Source organism: Lagenorhynchus albirostris, chromosome 8 (genome assembly GCF_949774975.1).
Source record: "Lagenorhynchus albirostris chromosome 8, mLagAlb1.1, whole genome shotgun sequence".
NCBI lineage: Eukaryota > Metazoa > Chordata > Mammalia > Artiodactyla > Delphinidae > Lagenorhynchus > Lagenorhynchus albirostris.
In genome coordinates this window covers 4,418,631-4,431,462 of record NC_083102.1, presented here as the reverse complement: position 1 = coordinate 4,431,462, position 12,832 = coordinate 4,418,631, and the positions used below count along the sequence as shown (strand labels likewise).

The following is a 12,832-nucleotide window of genomic DNA, read 5'->3' as shown; positions in this document are numbered from 1 at the left end:
AACTGTTTAAATATGCTAATGGGCTGACAGGAGATTAAATGGAGCCCTTAACAAATGACTCTCCATCCAGCCCCCAGTGTCCCCACCCAACACAGCGGCACGTTAACAGCACTGATATTCCTCCCTGTCGGGAGTAAAGACCATATATATCCCGGTCTTCGCTCTTGCTGCCCACCGTGAGCCTGTGACAGCCAGAGAATTATCACGCCTTCTTTGCACATCACGCCTTCTTTGCACAAGACGGCATGAGCGAGGGAGCCACCAGCATCTTTGAGAAGCCAGTGGTGGCTGTCCTCTGTAGGCCAACATTGACAGTAGAAAATATTGCCAAGGAGCCGGGCTGCCTGTGGTCAATAGGATGATAGGATTCCGAAAAAACAGAAGGCAAGAAACATTTCTTAAGTGTTAGAAGCTAGTGGATGTACATAGCATAATAGGCCACAAGGCTGAACAGGTGACCAAGGATCCCAACCCCCAGGGGGCTCTGGTGATGACAAAAGGCTGGACTTTTTCAAGATTCTCTGACCCACAGAAATCTGCAGTGCTGGCCAGTAACTCATGATTATCTTAGGACAAGACGTGTAGGTGCTGACTATCCTGCTTGACTTTTGTGATCAGAAAAACATCAAAGTGTTGATGAAATACTTTGATCCCTCACCAAGTTTCTGTATCTGAGCCAACTCTCATGCTTAGATCGAATGGAAAGCTGAGTTCCTTTGAAGAAGGACTCTGTCATTTCTCTTCCCATATTTAAAATAATATTCCCTGGCCCCTTCTTAAAGGGACGTGTGGCCATTTTCTAGAAGAGCCGTACACGGAGGTAAGAGGAATATGCAGAACTCGGGCTGACACTGATATCAGGACCTCTGACTAGTGTGGAGGTGTGTGAAGCCGGGTGACAGATGAGGTTGTGGCCAAGTCTATCCATCTCACAGCTCACACCTCAGACTCACAGCATTTATCTCTGCTCTTTACACAGTGGCCACCTGCTGAAGCAGCTCAACCTCCCACTGTTAGACACTGTCAGACGGCTGTAACCTCTTGGTTCCCTTCTTTGGTTAGTTGCAGATCTCTCAAGGGCATGTCCATGTGTGTAAGCGTGAGGGTGGAGCAAGTGCAGGCGAGGTGGGGAGAGATTTTGTCTTTTACCGAGATTTCACTTACCCTATAGTAAAAAAATAATAATCCATTTCAAGGGCACTGTCCCTCGTATCCATCAAATCATGGCAGGAACAAAGCTTATTCATACATTAAGCTTTTATTCTTGGAGTTCTTGAATTCATAAGAAGATAATAATATCTGGCTCCAGGCTACCAAGAGAGCTCTTTACAACTGATTCTTAACCGTGGCGTTCGTCACCAGGAATATCACTAAATCTCATTTGTCATTCTTCTACGACATGACAAGCTCTAATATATTTACAGTGTAGTCGTGCGAATGAGAGGTTACCTTGTTCCTTCCGAGGGTGTGTAAACAGAGCGCTTTCCAGCATACTTCTGTACCAATGCAGTTTTTATTTGCGTGTGTGCAAGGAAGCTGGTGGACCCACGTTGGCTAGACAAGTGGTAGCGTCCGGCTGAGTGCCCTCTAGGGAGATGGAGTAAATAACTTTTGACAGTCTTGTCTAGAGGTTTCGGGACTTTTCTTCCCGGTGAATTTTGGTCTGCGGTCGTAATACCAAGTTGATCACTGTGATTGTGATTTTAGGCAGCTCGATTTCTGACTTAACTTTGCTCTACTTTCCATTGCTCGGAAGGTGGAGGAGACAATGAGAGGAATGTTATTTTGAGGACAGATTATGAGCAGAGAGAACCTGGGGCAAAGTGCCTGTGTCTTGGAGAAATTCATAAAAAGCATAGTACGGGCATTTACAGACAGCTGCCCTGGAGCTTAGTGAAGCAACGTCGTATGATTCCAGGTCAGAGACTTAACACTAAAATATTCCTTAAGAGGAAAGAAAGATTAGAGAAAGCTTAAATTCTGGCAAAATGGTTGTGAGAGGAAGCGTAGGATAATGCAAAGGGTGTGGGTTGGGGGTTATTTCATCTGAAATCCTGTCTCTGCGACTTTCTAGTTTCCCCCTTTCTGGGGCAGCTAGAGGCTGGCTCCGTCCTTATCCCCCACCTCAGAATGTGACCTTATTTAAAAATAGGGTCTTTGCCGATGTCATCAAGTTAAGACAAGGTCATTCGGGTGGGCTCGAATCCACTATGACTGATGTCCTTATAAAAAGGGTAGATTATGGACAAAGAGACAGACAAGCACAGAGGGAGGACGATGGGAAGAGATGCAGGGGGAGCGAACGCCATGTGACCATGAAGGCAGAGACGGCGGTGAGGTGTTTACATCCTTGTGGGAGCCCTTGAATGAAACGCTTCCCCACAGCGGTTCTCAATCCCATGCTCTGCTGGAGTACCACCTCCCCTGGGTCTGTGGGGTATAACGCCCTCCACAGTGCTATGGTAGCTCGGGGCTGGTATGGGGACGGGCTGGGAGCCTGACTCTGCCTTTGGGTGTTCTGCGGGGACAGCGTGGCTTTTGCCTGACATCTCAGAGTCACCTTTTTTCACTGCTTCCCCTCTTTCCTCAGGTGATCTTTCCCCCCACCCCCTCCAACTTTACAAAAACCCTCCCAGCTCCTTCTTTAGTTCTCAGAATACCATGCATATTCACACTCGCTTATTCAATAACTATTGATTGATCTCTAGCTGAATTTCAGGCGTAGCTCTAGGCATATTTCAATTAAACATGACACAGGGAGGTCTCTGACACCACGCATCAGAAATATCCGAGCCCAGGGAACTATATTTAATATCCTGTGATAAACCATATTGGAAAATAAGATGAAAAAATATATATATATGAATAACTGAGTCACTTTGCTGCACAGCAGAAATTAAACACAACATTGTAAGTAAAAGATATTTCATTTTCAGAAGACATGAATGGATATTTTGCAATGGCAATAAAGTAATTTTTGGTCGTTGAATAAAAAAGAAATATCCTAGCCCAGACACCTGTTGACAACAGTTGGGGTCTTTGTCTGGGTAAGTCATACGGTGGTGATTGGACTTTGAGAGGAAAATGCTGGTCCAGGATTGCGCTCTGGGTGTGCAGTTGGGCGAGGAGACTTGTGTCGGGAAGGTGGGCACACGCAGTGTGTTCACACCTGCCTTCCACGGGAGGCAGCACGGAGCTTGTTCTGCACACACACTGAAGAATTGTTAGACACTTCTGTTCTTTCTTGCTCTGAAAGATACTTAAATCTGTTCATCTTTCTAGCTGTCTACCCTCCTTACAATAGTCAATGAGGAATCCTGTCAGGTATTTGGTTAAGTTGAATATTTCTTTATTAATATTAAAATTCATTCCCAGAACTGATGTTAATATTCACAGCGTCAGAAGTAGTGATCAAAACCACAGTCTACAGTACAAAGTATATTAATTGTTCTAGGGTACTCAACTTTTTTTTCTTCTTCTTCTTCAAAATCTTAACAGGAAATACATTTTCTCTATTTTAAAGAATTTTATTTTTCTGTTTCACCAAAAGGTGGCAGCAAATTTTAGTTTTGGGGTGTACGTCTTTCCCAGGGACTAGGCCTGGAGACCTTAAACGTACCACCTTCTCATCCCCTTGACACTCCCCCACCAAAATTCCCCCCCACCACACACACAGCTGGAGGGAGAGAGGAAGGAGCCGTTTTTTTTGTTTTGTTTTTAAAAATATTTTTAATTAATTAATTTACGGCTGCATTGGGTCTTCGTTGCTGCATGCGGGCTTTCATTGCGGTGGCTTCTTTCTTCGTGGAGCACGGGCTCCAGTTGCGCGGGTTTCAGTAGTTGTGGCTCGCGGGCTCAGTAGCTGTGGCTCACGGGCTCTAGAGCACAGGCTCCGTAGTTGTGGCACACGGGCTTAGCCGCTCCGCGGCATGTGGGATTTTCCTGGACCATGGCTCAAACCCATGTCCCCTGCATTAGCAGGCGGATTCTTAACCACTGCGCCACCAGGGAAGCCCAAAAGAGCTGTTTTATAAATGATTTGAGACTTGGTGCAGGAAAGAGTGCTTGGGAGCAGATGATGGAGTCTGACAGAGCAGAAGAGGGAAATCCTGGTCTAGAATAACTCCTGGAGATTCTCTTAGCCATGAGTCGTGAGCAGCTAATACTCCGTCCAGACAGAGGAGTAAATGCCTTGTCCTGGAAAGGAGAGCAGGACAGCAAATCACAGCCTCCAACAGGGAGGCCAGGGGTCACTCCACCAAGTGCAAGGACTTCCCGTCCTTGACGGGATCAGGAGTTTGCATCAAAGAGTAAAGCAATGCAATGCTTCTTGCCAGGAAAAAAAAAAAAGTTAGCTGAACTTGTAGTGCATTTAGCGATGTAGTTGACATCTTCTGACACAAGCTCCTTATCTCCTCACGAACTGGAAGGTTTTGCACACTGGCACTGTCAGCAAGCCGCTTTGAGTAGCGCTGTCATGGGCCAGGTCTGTCCCCAAAACAGGCATTCACTCTGGGTCATTTCCTTATCAGCTCTATTTGTGAAGTTAATGTTCCTTTGACTTCCAGAGTCTGGGGACATAAGCTTTGCCCACTCTCTGCTTTCCTAACACTCTTTTTCTTTTTTTCCCCAGGGTGGGGAGGTGGATTCATCTTCGAGATCTTGTCAGATTGTGTCTGACAAGACACATCTATTTTGTCTTCCCAAATGTCCAATCTTTGTCAGCTGAGAAATATTTGAAGTGCTGACAAGGCTCTTACGGACAGCACACCTGCTGCTGCCGAGTCTGGAGGATTAATTCTTCTTAATTATGTTAGTGCTGGGCCATCATTCAAGTTTATTGATGCTGTCTGGTCACGTCTAGGAGATTTATAGGTATCTAAATCCATCTTGCATAGAAGAGACCTCAAACAACTTGGCTATCTTTTCAGAGTCTTTTGTGCATGAGGCAAAAGTTATACGATCATTACAGAAAACTCCTTCATAAATAAGCACTTGCTTCTCTAAGTTTCCTCTCTGGGCCTGAAGGGGAATTTGGGAATTGGGAATTTGTTTGCAATTCCTGTTTCTTTTTCCCCAGCGGCTGAGTTAAAACCCACTCTCTCCAGTCAAAGTGTTTCATTTCTAGTCCAGGGAATATTCTTGAGAATTATATCCAAGTTCATCAGGCAGCATTTAATTATTTTTGTGTACAGGGCCACTGGCTTTCATATCACCGGGTATGAAATGACTGGATTTCAGACAGTCAGACGGAAATAGAATATAGGATAACAGACTCATGGACATTGGTGCAGAAATGAACCTGGGTCAGCCCAGGGTATCTTCATCCTGGCTGCACATTGCTATCCTTGGAGACTGAGTGATGCTGAGACAGGAGTGATCTTCCAGCATCTGTACATCTCTAAAGACTGACAGATGGTTCTTACGTTCATGTAGGTTTAGAAACCATGGATGAGATCCTCTATCAATCTAGAGAGGGGAAGGACAGTGGAGGTGCAGAGCTGTGTATGTGCAGTGAGTGTATGTCTCCAGGTTTCCATCAGTGGGGATTCGAACCCAGGCCTTGGGAAAGGACCATGAAGCTAGGACGATGGGGCTGTCCAATTCAAACATTCTAGCAGTAAGCACTTGAATGAAAACTGTGCCAAGTCCTGTGCCAAGCTCATAACGCATTACCTTTTAAAATATCACTATAACTCTATGCAGTGAGTATTATTATCATCATTTTGTCTGTGGGAAAACTGAGACCCAGAAAGGTTTAATAACTGGACCAAGATGACATAAATAGTAAGCAGAAGTCAGGGGATGAACCCAAGCCTTCTGGTGGAACATTTTCTGTTCTTGCCCTCCCTGCTAGAGGAAAAAAAAGACCAATTAGGAGACCTGCAGGGGACGACCTGTAGTTTCCTTCGGAGGGTGGATTATATAACATATGTGTGTCAGCTTCCATAAAAATTCAAGTATGGTGGTTGACAAATTTATTATAATTATTATTGTGCAAGAAAAGAAAACCATAGGTAATGGAATGGGGAGAAAAAGCAGGATTAGAGGAAGAAGCGTGGGGGAAGTGACGAATGGTCGATGGTCACCAAGAAGAGACTGATCAGTGGGGCACTTTCTTGGTCCCATAGACTCAGAGCTGGGGGGAGTGGGCGGGGAGGACAGCATACACCACGCAGGGCCACAGGGGGGTGGCACTTGGGAACAGACTGAATGCACAGGGGCTGTGAGAGGCAGGCTTTGTTGTGACAGGAGGGTGGAGTGACCCCGGTTCCCATGAAGTGATGAAATTGGTTTGAATAATTCCACGGGCTGATAGGGAACCGAAACCCACTACTCACGGATAAGCAGGCACCGTGCCTGGTCCCGGCGACGGGAGGGTTGTTCGGCTGGAGCGGGTAGGGGACTCAGAGCCCTCAGGCCATTTGAGGGCTCCCACTTTTACCAGATGTCAAGTCAGCATCTAACACTGAGCGTGAATTTCCGGCCTCAGCCCACAGCCATTCCCCCTTCAGAAGGCTGTGTAACGACAAAGCTGGGATTACAATGGGCAACCTGAAAACACGCCATCAGTGTAGAATTGTTCTTAAGAGGAGAGCTGGAAGCTTGCTCACTGCTAATTTGTTTTCTCTCCATAGCCATGCAGAGTTATTCAAATCTGACATTTTAATTTAGCTTTATAGCCACGTGTTAATTTTTCCAAGTCTACCAGCGTGTGAGCCACACGGCTCACACCTACTCATTCACAAGTCCTCTGGGAGTCACCTCGTCCTACTGCCCTCCTGCCAAGTGGGACCCAAGACTGGGCCCGCTCCTCTGAAAGAATTTCACACTTAGATCTTCTTCTTGGAAAAAGTCCTACGCAAACACCTGGAGGGAGAAGTCACGTTAGAACCAGAGGTAAAAATTAAGGGCCAAATACAATTTCAGGTTTTCCTTAAAATATCACTTTTATGTTCAGCTGGCATGACTCTTTCCCTTATTTGAACTCATAAAATAAAAACTAAAGTGTAACTCTGTTCCCCAAATACGAGGGCCCTCGTGGTCCTCTGGAGGGTAATAGCTGCCTGTGGATCGCGTGGTCACCTTGAATGGGACGGAAGGTGTGAACTCGGGTGTGGACCACAGTGAATTCGAAATGTAAGCGCCGGTGAAGCGTTTTATTCAGGCTGAAATGGGCGTGATTCAGAGCTTTGCGTGGAATCTTTACTCTTGATTTACAAAGGGAGATTAAAGCAAGAAGCAGTGAAGTAATGGTTTATGGATTCGTAGATGAGGGGATAAAGTGGAATAGAAAATGGAAAAAAACTGTAGTCCGAAGTAACAGGCCTAGATTTGAGTCCCAACTCCATCCATCACTCACGGTGAGGATTGAAAGGCAAGTCGTTTCTCCTCCTTCTGCCCCACCGTCCTTATTTATAAAATGAGTACCTCACCAGCTGCCCAGTAATCTCACTGGATGGGGGGAATCAAAGGATGAATGATTTAAAAAAATTACTGTTTTAGAAACTGTATGCACATCTTTTATTTTTTGTTTTATTATCCTCAGTAGCAGCCGTGGCAGTCTGGGAGATGGGGGTTCCATTCGTGTGGGAGCTAGGGGGGCAGGAGGCATGATGTGTATTTCAGGTTTCTTCTCAACCCAAAGGGCATCAAGCATGGCTGCATCGTGGAGTCTTGTTCCTTTGCTAAGCAAACGTGGAATGAATGCAGTAGGGGAGGCTTGTGGAGAACGGTCAACACGGCCGTGCAGCAGAGGTCTCCTGGGATGTACCAGACCGCGGTTAGGAGACAGAAGTGTGCTGTCCACATGGCCTGTCCCCGTGAGAGGCGTCCCTGGGCCGGGATGCTCGGGACGTGATGGGAGCAACGTTCCAGAAAGGGAGTCTGCTCTCTGGTTTTCCATCTGGTGGGCAGCCCTAGAGCAACCTCATGATGGGAGGGCAGAGGATGACGTGGGGGGTGGCAGGCTGGCCTCAGAGACAGCGTTCATGGGAGAAGCCTGAGAACACCACACCCAAGGCCCAAGCAGCTGGAGTCTGGAGCCCGGGGGAGACCTTGGGGAGACCTCTTTAGAAAATGACGGGACAGTTCAAGCCTTTGCTTTCCCTTTGCCCACGTGCTAAACCCTGGGGAGGGGGTGTGGGTGGTGGTACTTACATGCACAGAGGGGAGGGCCTGGTGTTTTACATAAATCCACATGCAGTCTTCACAAAACGCTTGGAGGTGGATGTTCATCTTGGAGCCTGGGATGTTTCATCTGTAAAATGAAGGGCTCGTAAGTGGCAAAGTGTACATTCAGATGCAGAGAAAGCCTGTGCAGATCATTCAATTGTATTCGAGGGGTTGAGTTCCAGAAGCTGAGTATAAGCTGGGGCAGGCCCCTAAGCAATGAAAACAAAGGTGTCAAAGTTCCGATTTTTAGTGTCTGTGCTCACACGTGGTTGCCTGCCGACTGGGTAGCCCCGAACGGCCCATGGATGGGATTTACATGGTATGCGGAATGTGGGTCTGCGCCACACCACAGATGAGAGGGGGGTGAGAGGATAGGGTTGGGGGGAAGCATTAGGGGCATGTAGGTTTGGATGAGAAGGGGGAAGGGACAGGTCCTGGGCATGGGGCAGGCAGCACATTGCTATTTTTTCTGGTCCAAAGACTATTTCTCTGGTGGATAATTCAGGTCAGAGTGGTAGCAGGGCTACACCTCTGTTTAATTGGATAGGGACGCCCTAGGAAGGCATGCACATCCCAGTTGGCCACAGTCCCCACCATTCCTTTTGCAAGACACCAGCCTGTCCATCTGTTACCCTCCTGGGCCGTGCTTTCATTTGGCTTGGGACCTGGTCTAGCCATTTGTTTATAGAGCTCTGGAAGAGTCCCTTCTGCAATACATTTTTTCTTTCTATTTTGTTTTGAAGTAGAGTTGATTTACAATGTTTCAGGTGTACTGCAAAGTGATTCAGTTATATATATATTCTTTTTCAGATTCTTTTCCATTATAGGTTATAACAAGATATTGAATATAGCTCCCTGTGCTAGACAGTAGGTCCTTGTTGTTTATCTGTTTTATATATAGTAGTGTGTATCTGTTAATCCCAAATTCCTAACTTATCCCTCCCCACCTTTCCCCTTTGGGAACCATAAGTTTGTTTTCTGTCTGTGAGGCTGGTTCTGTTTTGTAAGTAAGTTCATTTGCATCTTTTTTTTTTTTAGGTTCTACATATAAGTGATACCATATGATATTTGTCTTTCTCTGCCTGACTTCACTTCGTGTGATAATCTCTAGGTCCATCCATGTTGCTGCAAATGGCATTATTTCATTCTTTTTTATGGCTGAGGAATATTCCATCGTATATACGTGCGTCACATCTCCTTTATCCATTCATCTGTCTATGGACACTTAGGTTGCTTCCACATCCTGGCTATTGCAAATAGTGCTGCTATGAACATAGGGGTGCATTTGTCTTTTCAAATTAGATGCAATAACGTTATTTCTGCCTCAGCACCTGGAGTGGTGTTGTTGGCTGGTCCCTGGCAAATATTTTCCCTTTTCCTTTCCTAAAAGGAGCTCAGTTTATTTTATTTATCCCTTCATCTCATAGTCTAAGTGCTACAGGGAAAGGACACCACACTCGAGGGGTGGCCTGATTTTTCTCTCCTTCTCTTTGCCCCATGATTGGTTGAGGAAGGAGTGATGTAATTCTGGCCAGTGGGATGTGAGGAAGGCTTTTCTAGAGCCTTCTGGAGAAGGAGGTTCCTCATTCTGGGAAAACTACTAGAGGCTACTGAGGTCTCTTCACAGGCATTCTGAGGAAGCATGTAGCTGTGCACAGATGAGGGAAGCAGCATCTTCCTTGTGAACAGGTGAGAGAGAAGAACCTGTGCTTCTGATGACAGTAGGGAGCTGCGATTAGCCAGCTGTCAGATCTACCCCACCTGCAGACATTCAGTTATAGAGCCAAATAACTTCCTTCTCAGGTTCATTCAGATTGGTTCCATTCGGTCCCCTCTGCAGCCAAAAGTATTGTAACATTCATCACCCTTGATATAGATCATTAGTTTTTTGTGCTCCATGCCCTGGATACTCCCAGACATTTTTCCTCTGTGCCATATGCAAGGTAGAAAAACAAAGGAAAGCTTAACGGTTGCCGGTTCGCCTCTAAGAACCTGGCACAGAATTGGATGTGACCAGCCATGGGAAAGCACAAGGTCTCTCCAAGTACTAGATGTCCTTCCTTAGAAGAACAGGAGAAGAAAATTTAAAACCCTCTGAATTTGGAACAAAGGAGATATAATTGTATTTTTCATGATGTTATTGGAAATCCCATAAATACTAGTTTAAAGTATTAACAACCCTGACTTTTACAACACCACCAGTAATATCTCAAGCAACATTAAAACCTCTAAATCAAAACTAGGTTTAATTCTGTAAAATAAGTGTATAGGTGTAAGTGTGTTTGTCTGGGTAGACAGAGGGATAGAGAGAGAGAGAGAGAGAGAGAGAGAGAGAGAGAGAGAGAGAGAGAGAGAGGGAGAGAAAGAGAGATTTAGGTGTCATCTCAAAAAATTAATGCAACTGAAATTAGGGCGTTTGAATACCATAAAAGTTTGGGAATGTCTAACAATTATTTGAAAAATAGCTAATTACCTGGTTAATTAAAAATAACCCCTTTGCCTACCCATAGCCTTCTTAATCGAATGTACTAATTTATAGGCTAAAAAGCAGATTGAAAGAATTCGAGCTGCACATAGCCATTCTTTCTAGTCCAAAGACTTTCTCCAGTAGATAATTCAGGTCAAAGTGGCAGCAGGAGTATGTCTTTGCAAAGATAAAATTAGATTTTCTTGTTACTGCTCCCCCCAAATGGGGAGATCGTACTGTATTATTTTTTTTTTTTCCATCACAAGGTCCAGGAGGAGACAGCTGCATTAGTGATCCTGAAAAATGCCAATAAGCAGTTTCATTATTTTAAAAGAAAATGCTTCTGAAACAGCAGGTCAGGATGTTGAAGAGCAGGTGCTGAGCAAGGGGGGCGATGACATGAGCCTGCTCGTGATTCCTTTTACAATTTGTTGCCGACGCAGGTTCTGACTCCCAGCTAAGCTGGGCGGAAGCAGGAGAAGAATCGATCGCGGTGGTAGTTTCAGCCGCGGAGCGTGTGTGTCAGTGACACACACATGCAGATGGACGTGCCCCCCGTGAACACAGAAAGTGGAAAGGGCAGGAGCCTCTCTGGCTTCCATGAAGCACCATGTCCAAGAAGCGAACACAGCCCGTGGGGTTGGGGTGATGGCTTGTGGCCAGTGGTCCACAGGGAAAGTAAAACCAAACCTGGACCTCCGTGGTCGGTACCTGTGCCCCTCGTGCTGCTCTCTTCTCACTCCTCCTCCAGACTTAGAGCAAATCCCAACTTGAAAAATTTTCCATGGATATTGACCTCTGTCAAAAGCATATCGAAAAGGGGCTTCACACTCGGCTTTCTTTTGTTTTGTTTCTTATTATATACGAACACAAAGAACTGCTAAGTTCAATTCTGGTAGAGTTTATTTCCACTTCCACATCAGAAGCCCTTTACATTTGGAATGACTGTTTCATCTTAAATCCTTCAAGTATGCTTTAATCCAAAAATTTAATCACACTGAGAAAGTTCCCTGTGCAACGTGGCCTTTTATGTTAATCCCTTCTTATGTGTCCGTCATCCAGTGAGCGAAGTGAACATGAGCTCTGTCGTACATGGCATCAAGGATGTGGGTAATCCAGGATGAGCGATGGCTGACGCCATTTCTCCATCAGATGCAAAAATGGATTTTGCGTGAAAACCAGAGGTGCTCCAGAGCTCCCTGATCATTTTTGCACCTCGGTTTCAGCTGATCCATGCTTTCTCTTCCCTGGGAGATGGAAACGTGTATTTAGCTTTTAATAGTAAATACAAAGGATTTGGCTTTGTCATATATGAACCTGAAACAAGGCATTGGAAGGGAAGGTGGAAGAGATGGGGTTAGGATTCATTGGGGGTAATGAGATTCTAAAGACAGAGGGAAACTTCAGATCGAGACAGAGGATTTCACCCAGGAAATACACTTTGCGTTGCACTCATACCTCAGATCCAAGGCACCTGGGAATAGAGTGGCCCTTTAGATCCTTCCAACTGTTTTCACGATCAAGGGGATCATCGAACATCTCGATATTCCACACAATACCATACTGCTCCATAATATTGATGACAAAATGCTAATTGGATCTGACCAGCAGCAAGTACCCGAAATGCCCTAGTAGCTCACACAGGAGCCAGGGGATGAGAGAGAAAAGCCCATGAATATCTGGGAGCCTGTCACATCAAGAAGCTTATGGGGTCTGATGACCTGGGGCATGGCAGGATATCTCCTATAAGGTGAATGAGAAAAGACGGCACCTTGGCGTGCTTACTGCTAAGAAAGAGGCACTGTGCCTGGTGTGCCTCTTCAGGTTCTGGCGGCAGCATGTACCACTCTGGGAATATCACCTGCACCCACTCATTGGGTGAGTGGGAAGACTGTCAGTTTCAAAAGAGGCAGAGCAAGCAGGCTCAGCAGAGTCCAGGCTGGAGTTCAAGTTCTCCTGCCACTGGAGCCACTGAACCTAGAAGGTCTGGCGGTGCTGGGAGTATCCACACAGGATAAGGATGCTCGTCGAAGCCTTCCAAGCACAGTAGAGGAGCAGTGACCAAGAACCCTGGGGCTCTAGAGCAAGGCCATGCCTTGCTTAGCAGAGAGCTACTCTCCACTGGAGAGACAGCTCCCCAGGGGTAACCTTGGTGTGAAGTTGCCTGTTTCCTGCCCTTTGTGTCATGCC

General features: G+C 45.9%; 1 protein-coding gene across 1 annotated transcript in view; it reads left to right on the top strand.

Annotated features, from left to right (window-relative positions):
• Positions 1 to 12,832, top strand: part of ACTR3B (actin related protein 3B) — a 227,737-nt gene that overhangs the window by 177,865 nt on the left and 37,040 nt on the right. The window lies entirely within an intron of this gene.